We start from the raw sequence: 8,091 nt of genomic DNA, 5'->3' as shown, positions 1-8,091 counted from the left end.
GACTTCTCAAAGGGCGTGGCCTGCACGGACCAGGGCCCCAGGGTTTTGATAGACGCTGAGTCCCTGGGATCCCAACTCTACTGACTATAATCTCTATGCATGGGGGAAAGGGAAATCTATCTGAAAGTCCAACCGCACGAAATAAACTGTTCATATGTAGTTTTTACGACGAAGAAAACCCTCCTATTTAACATTCCTGCAGTAGATTCCCCTGCACATCAAAGTCTACTCGTGGGGGCCTTGCTGTGCTGGTCCCTTGGACTTGAGGGGAAAGGGAGAGATCCCTGCAGGACGACCAGGCTCATCTTTGGGGATGGGATCTTTTGGAGTCTGGACTGAAATCAGGAGTGCCGGAGCTCTCTCAAAGTGGCCTGGGGCTCTGGTTTAGGATCTGGGGACACAGGTCACTTGCAGGCTAATCATTTCTGCTCTGCACCAGGCTGCCACGCGCACCTGGGTCGGCTGCCAGGCACGGGGGGGGGGGGGGGCTTAGTAGGCGTGGGGGCGGGCTCCTCTGCAACTCCAGCGGGGCGGAGATGCTGGAGAGAAGGAGGAGGAGAGAAGGTGGGGGGTCTGTCTCCCCCCACCTCCCGCCCCTGAGGCCACCTTCGGCTTTATAATTGGCTCGCGCTGCTGTTCCATTCCTCTTATCTGATCCCGGGCAAGCGAGGAGGGGATAGCTCTGTAGGGGAGGAGGCGGCGGGGAGAGGGACAAGGAGAGGACAGAGTGAGCGACAGGAAAGAGAAGCTAATTAAGAAAGGGTACTCCGAGGGAAGCGAGACAGGGCAGTGGTCCGCTAAGAACCAACCGGCGGCAAACCCTCCCTAGGCGCCAAGAGGTCCCCAACTTGGGCTGGAAAGTTGCCCTGCACAGGTCAGTCCGCCTTTCTCTACTGTTCTGTGTTTCGGCTTTGCAAAGTCTATAGGTGAAGAAAGAAAGTCAGAGAAAGTGAGCCACCTGTAAACGAATGCGGTTTCCAGAACCGCCCGCCGCAGGTGTGCCCATGGGACGGCCTGGGAATCTTAGGGGTGAGATAGGAGAATGCACACAGATAGATGATGCCTCTCTGGGACCACGGGGCAAAGAGATTGCAAGGCGTTGAGTGACTGGTGTGCGGCGAGCAAAGGAATCTTCTGTTTCTCTCTGGGGATTTCCCCATGAAGTCTGGGTGCGGTGGGCGCTGGGCAGGAACTAGCTGCATTTGGCTGCTCCATTACAGCGGAGGCTCCGGAGTGATCTTTTGACAGGGGTTTAGGGATTTGGTTGGAAGCCCTGTGTGTGTAAAGCGCACTTCGCTGTTTAGGAGACTTGTCAGTGGAGACAACTTACCCAGGTATTCCTTGTACTATTGCACATGATAGCAGCTTTGGGCCAGGCGCTGAACGGAAAAAGGAACAGCCAGGCAGAGCTCATAGAGGGTACAGGGCTACCACGCTCCTTGGGTTGCTGCTAAGATGCTTCGCGAACCTTCTTCACTTAATTTTCCTTTTATTTTTGCGAACTCCTCTCTACGTCTCCTTGCGCTCAGCCTCTGGGCATCCGAGGCATCTGCAGAAGCTGGGCTTTGCCATCCAGTGTGCACAGGCAGGGGGGCAGGGCGAGGTTATGTCATTTGGGTAGCCTTAGTGACTGGCCAAAGTTTGGAGTTATGCAGACTTGGTGCTGAGATCCTGTGGGCTCGGAGGGAAGCTAGTCTTGTTGCTGGAGAGCTCATGGTTGCTTAGTTTAGGTCCAGGAGAGCTTTCAGCTCGCCACGAAGAGCGCCCCTGAAGAAGCTTGCATGCAGTTCCCACAGGACTCTGCATCCCCACCCTCATCGCCCTCCATCCCCCACCCCTACCCTGCCTCCGCCCAAAAATGACTTCTAGAACTGTCTCTAGTCCTAAGAAAGATGTATTTATTTTTAGGTGGTGTCATATGTAGTTCAGGCTGGTCTAAAATTTTCTCCCTAACTGAGAAAGGCCTTGAGCTCCCATTTCTTCTGTCTCCACCTCTCAAGAGCTAGGATCACAGGTGTGAGCCAACACCTGGCTTTAGACTGGGCTGCAGATTTGGAGAGTTCCTGACTGGTAGCAGCAGTAGAGATGGGGTGGGGACAGGAGGGAGGGACATACAAGTCAGCCTTCTGTTACCTGATAGTAAAGAGAGATGAAAATGGAGTTTTCTCCACCCTCATTTGTTGGAGGCCCTGGAATGCAGCTTCCATCAAGGGCCAAGAGGGCCCTTCTTTATAGGATGAAGGAGCAAGCAGACTCGGGGTGGCTGTAATGAAGAGCCTGGGTGTTCTGTTGCTGATGAGGGATTCCAATTCTGCATGTAGCCTTACTGTTACATTAGTGACAGGTAGGTGGGTGGATGGGTGGATGGGTGGATGGATGGATGGATGGATGGATGGGTGGATGGATGGATGGGTGGATGGATGGATGGATGGATGGATGGATGGATGGACGGACGGACGGACGGACGGATGGGTGGATGGATGGATGGATGGATGGGTGATGGATGGGATTTAGATTTGAGGTTAAGACAATAACTCAGATGGGCTTTAGTTGAACCCGGGCTCAATGCCTCAATGCCATTTTCTGGAGTAACTTTCTCTGGTGGGTTTTTGTTTGTTTTGTTATTTGTTTTCTTGGAACAGGTTGTTACTCTGTAGCTTTGGCTGGCCTGAAACTCATCATGTACCCCAGATTGGTTAGGACCATCTTGCATTAGTCCCCTCAGTGCTGGTATTACAGGCTTATACCACCCTGTCTGTTTCTTTGTGTTTTAAACAGTTTTCTCGACGATCATTCCACACAGGATACAGCCCACACATTCAGAATGTATAATGCAAAGGCTTTTAGTATATTTAGAGAGGGCAGTCAACATCTCAAATTAAGAATGATTTTAGGTGCCTGGAGACATGGCTTAGTGGCTAAGAACACCCGTTGCTCTTATAGAAGGTCTGAGTTTGCCTCCCAGCAAGGATATCTGGTGCCTTACAGCCACCTGTAACTCCAACTCCGGGGATCTGATAGTCTCTTCTGGTCTCTATGGGCACTTCACACTCACCCCCCCACACACACAACACACACCCCACATACACACTCATACCCACACCCATTCGCACACACATATACATCCCCAACACATCACATTTACACTCACACATATGCACACATACACATTCCCTACAAACTCACACACCAATACACACCCACACCCATCACCCCATATCCACACACACACATTCCCAGCACACCACATACACACATATGCACACACACAACATATCCCCCTACATATCCACACCTCCACACACCTTCCTACACATCCCATCCCCGCACACTGTGTCCCCCCATGCACACATGTATCTCCAAACACTATATACACATATTTTAAAAAATTCTCAAAAGAGGTGGAATGTTTTTAGAATTTCCAAAAGAAAACTTATACCTTTGGTCAGTAACTCCCAAATCTTTCTGGCCTGTCACCGCACCTCTGGGCATTTCATATAAATGGAGCTTTTATATGGTCCTTTGTGATTGATTTTTTTCACCCACTGAGATATCTTTAGGTTTTATCCATGGTGCATAGGGTATCTCCTTAGCCTTTTAATAGACACTGGGCACACTCTCCTGCTTGAGGAATTCTGAACCAGAACAACCCTGAACCTCCACTGCAGCCCTGACCTCCTCCAGGTCCCTGGAAAGGACAGGAGCCACCCTTGTGAGGCCTCTGAATAATTAATTCTCTGGGCAGGGTTCCTTGGAACCTGTCAGTGTTCCTGGAGTAGTTTGGATGGCTCCCAGGCTTCAGGATGGATGGGAGGAGCTCTTTGGCCCGGATCCTGGTGCTCTAACAGTCCAGCTGAAGTTTGCAGAGAAGTCTCTGGTCTTCCATGATTTCCAGAACCATTGGGGGCTGCACAAATGAGAGGATTAGCATGCAAGTCTGGGAAGCCCCTAACTCACTAGAAAGACCCCACAGGGCACCCTCCCTTCAGATCTTACTTCCCACTGTCCCCTACTAAGGCGCACAGAGATCGCCTCTCTTTGTTTTGCCTTCTTTTCCTTTCTTCTGGCCTGGTTGCAGTGGACATCTCTGCAGAGATGTGACTTCAGCTCCTTTGGAGCCACTTTCAGTCAAATTCAGCCAAATGACCTCTGCTTCCCCGGAACGCAGAGCAAAAGCGACTGTTTCTTTAAGTCTGCTTGAATCCTGCGCACTGGGGCTGTGCTCTGAGCACCACTGAGCTAACACACTGCCATTACAGCATCAGCGCAGGACACTCTAGATGATCACCCAAGGGACAGGCGGCTGGGGCGGGGATGTCAGGAAGCAAGTTTAAAGGGAAGCGATAAAAGTTTACGTTTGCTGTAGAAAATGTGCGCCCGATAGTTCTGGATGTCAAGGAAGCAATCATTCTCTTTTACTCCATATAAGTAAATAAACAGCGGCAGGGGGCCAGTCACTGTTTTATACATTGAACTCCCACTGTAGGCTGCTGCTTGTTCTCACGGGGATAATGATCTGTGTGCGTTGTTTATCTGTCTGTTTTAGAAGCTGTGCTACTCAGCTTTTAGTCACCAAAACAAAATAATTGAGATAATTATAATGAGGAAAGATGTGCTTTGGCTCATGGCTGAGGAGGTCTTGTCCATGATGAGTTGCCTCTGATGCTCTGGGCCCGCGGCCCGCAGTACTTTAAGTTGTAGCACACAGCAGAGCAAGATCATTTCCATTGTGAACCAGGGAGTGAAAGGAGAGAAGGGGAAAGGGGCTTTCTGAGAAGCCTTTCTGTTGACTCCTCTTATAATTTCTATGGCCTCCCAAAGGGTCAAGCCCTTAATACATTGGTCCTTTGGGTGACATTTATAACCCAGACTATAGCAGAGATATTGGCACATTCCGGTATCTCTTCCTTTCTCTGTAAAAAGGACACTATCTTCTCATTATATTGGGACATAAATGCGATTTCCCTTTTTGGGACAAAGCCCCTGAGCTCCAGGGAAATATGGCCTCCTCTGGGGTCACAAGTCTAGCAAGTGACAGGGAAACAATTAGAGAAAAGGCCAGAGGAGTCTGCAGTGTCCGTATCACTCTGGGTACTTTTTCTTCCAGTTTCTCTGCTGGGGGAGGCACTAGGATGTGTGTCTGGAACTGGGGTGGATGGTGTAAGCTGAGGTCACGTGCTCTGGCGCTGAAGCAGACAGAGGACGAGGGACAGAGGGATCTAGGGGCCGCTTAGGACCGAGCTTACTTCAAAGAGTCTGGTTGACAAAAGTGGTTTCTTTCTTTTCCTACTTCATTCTCTTCTCTTATTTTCCTCTTGAAAAGGTCTACAGTTTTATTTTTTTTTGGGGGGGGGCTCCTTTTTTGTGGGAATCGTGACGAGGAAGGCATGTCTGTGGGGTGTAATGAGAGCCAAGAGTACAAGCTGGAGTACGGAGCTTAGAGACCCAAATTCCACCAAGGTTGGAAGCACCCTGCAACCCTTCCCCTCTTTCCTTCCCATCTTCCCCTTATGTGTTGTGTATGAACGTGTATGTTCAGGTGTGTGCGTGTACATCTGCCATGCACCCATGTGGAGGTCAGAAGACAACTTTCTGGAGTTAGTCCCCTCCTTTTACTGTCGGACTTAGGGCTTGAACTCAGGTCACCAGGTTTACATGACACATACATTCACCTGTTGAGCAATCTTGCTTCCACTCTCCTGCCTCCACAGAATCTCACTGTGTAACTCAGCTGCTACTGCCTATGTAGTTATTGCTGGCCTCAAACTCACAGCAGCCCTCTTGTCTCAGCCTCCTGTGTGCTGGGAACACAGGCATCAGCCACCACGCCTGGCTCTGGACCAGTTCTCTCTCATCTTGCATTTTTCTGTTAGTGGCTGCTCAAAACATTTAGGGAGCTGTATTCAGATTCTTCTCCCAGATTTTCCTTGAGCGGCTTGTAAAAATTATTGCAGAAGGAGGCTAGCCTTTGCTAAGTCCATCAGAATGAGTTAGGCAGGTCTGGGTGGGCAGTCAGGAGACACAGTTGTGGAAAGATATGCTTCTGGGTGGCTTTCTGCCTCTGCTTTTGTGGCGAGGAGCACACTGAACTGAGGTTAAAAAAAAAAATAGCCTGGCGGTGGTGGCACACACCTTAAATCCCAGCACTCGGGAGACAGAGGCAGGTGAATCTCTGTGAGTTTGAGGCCAGCCTGGTCTACAAGAGCTAGTTTCAGGACAGCTAGTACTGTTACACAGGGAAACCCTGTCTCGAAAAACCAAAAAAAAAAAATTGTTTTTATCTCCAGCCCAGCATCCTGTGCTAAATATTCAAAGTGCGGTATTGCAAATGCATTTCTGAAAGCAGAAATGCAGTTAATAACTACAGTCCAGTGATGAGCATATAGAGTGGAGAACAGAGGTTAGCATCGGATGCGCCAGGGGAAAGCCTTGTGGCTCTCAGTGGGGAGACCAGGGAAGCCTCCTGAATGGAAGGTGAGAAGTGGAGCTGGCCCCCTACTGAGGATGGCCATAGGCTGTGAGGAAGGTAAACTCCCATCTCTTTGGTGGAGAAGCTCTGCAGTTCTTAAAAAGCAAGCTGAGAGGGAAGACGGAAGCCAGATGACGGGACAGTCTTGTGTCAAGTAGCTGTCACTAACTTGCTGTGCTTCGGGAATGGCTCTGGCTTCTATCTCACAATTTACATGTCTAGTTTAAGAGTGTCAAGGCACCCCCACCGTATATGTGTGTATACACATGCTTGTATGAGTCAGGATGTGCTCAGGAGTGAATGAGCATGGAGGTCAGAGGTCAACCTTAGAAGGCATTCCTCAAGAGCAGTCTACATTTATTTTTATTTGGGATGAGGTCTCTCATTGGCCCAGAGCACACCAATCACATCAGTTTGGCTGGCTAGACATCCTCCAGTCTCTGCCTCCCCAGAACTGAGATTACAAGCACATGCTATCGTGTTTGAGTTTCGTATGTGGGTTCCGGAGGTGGAACTGAGACCCTTCTGCTTGTGTGGCAAGTACATTGGCTACATGACTATTTCTCCAACTCATAGAATGGCTGGGCTTCTGAGACTGGTTTGTACCGGCTCTTGTGCAGCTGACTGACTCACAAGGCTGCTGCTAACCTCAGAGGATGAATTAGTGAAAAGTGAACCCCTCTGGGAAACCCTCTGCTACGGGAGAAGAAAACTGCACTTTCCTCTGGGTCATCTGGCCCTGCGGCTCACAACCGGCAGGTGACCGCTAATTTCAAGCCCTGGTTACCTGAAGCCAACTGTAATCCATATTCACCTTCAAACTGCACATCATTATCCCTAGACACTCAATGATAATTAATCGGTATTTATCGATTGCTTATTAAGCGTATTGAATTTGCTAAGCTATGCTTTTAAATGTCATCCAGATGTCCTCTGGTGCCAATATCCAGAAAGGCAAAGAATTCTGAAGGCCACTGATCTAGCTGAGGAGCTGCTGTTCCTCGGAGGCCTGGTTGATGGTGCCACCCATAAAACTGTTCTCAGCCCCAGGTGAGACTAATGTTTTTTTCAGTAAAGCATCCCTCATGAAGGAATCAGGGCAGTTCTTTTGACATTTTAGAAGCAGCACTGTGAAGGTTAGTTTCACAGGTCCACTCAACACAGGCTAGAGTCAGAGGAACTTACTGAGGGATTCCTAGATCAGGTTGGCCTGTACGTATGCGAGGATTTGTCTTTTCTTGAGGTGTATAATTGTATAATATACATGTTTATGTGTGTATCCATGTTTGCATGTATGTGGGAACCTGTGTGTGTGTGTGTGTGTGTATTCACATGCATGTATGCATATGCGTATATAGGTCTAAAGTAGACTGTAGGCATTTTCTTTGATCATTCTCTAGCTTGGATATTGAAGTAGGATCTCTAACTTGAACACAGATCTTGTGGCCTTAGCTTACTCCGAGGTTCCACTGTCTCTCCTTCTCCCCAAGATGGGATTAAAGGCCACTGTCATACCCTCTTACCCCGTTTGGGGGTGCTGGAACTCTTGTCCTTAAAGTCGCCAACTGCTTTACCCCACAAGCTTGAAGTCCATGTCTTAAACAAACAAGCAAACAAACAAG

The 8,091-nt window shown here is 49.1% G+C and overlaps 1 protein-coding gene across 4 annotated transcripts in view; it reads left to right on the top strand.

Moving 5' to 3' along the window:
- Nucleotides 1–643: 643 nt before the first annotated feature.
- Nucleotides 644–8,091, top strand: part of Col14a1 (collagen type XIV alpha 1 chain) — a 180,742-nt gene continuing 173,294 nt past the window's right edge. Inside the window, exon 1 of one of the 4 annotated variants that reach the window (XM_075961004.1) lies at nucleotides 644–874. The gene's annotated coding sequence lies outside the window, so the exon portion shown is untranslated. Of the gene's footprint in view, nucleotides 875–7,437; nucleotides 7,520–8,091 lie in introns of those variants that run through there. The other 3 variants (XM_075961001.1, XM_075961003.1, XM_075961002.1) reach the window with 3 other exon arrangements.

Source organism: Microtus pennsylvanicus, chromosome 2 (assembly GCF_037038515.1).
Source record: "Microtus pennsylvanicus isolate mMicPen1 chromosome 2, mMicPen1.hap1, whole genome shotgun sequence".
NCBI lineage: Eukaryota > Metazoa > Chordata > Mammalia > Rodentia > Cricetidae > Microtus > Microtus pennsylvanicus.
This window is presented reverse-complemented; position numbering and strand designations above follow the sequence as displayed.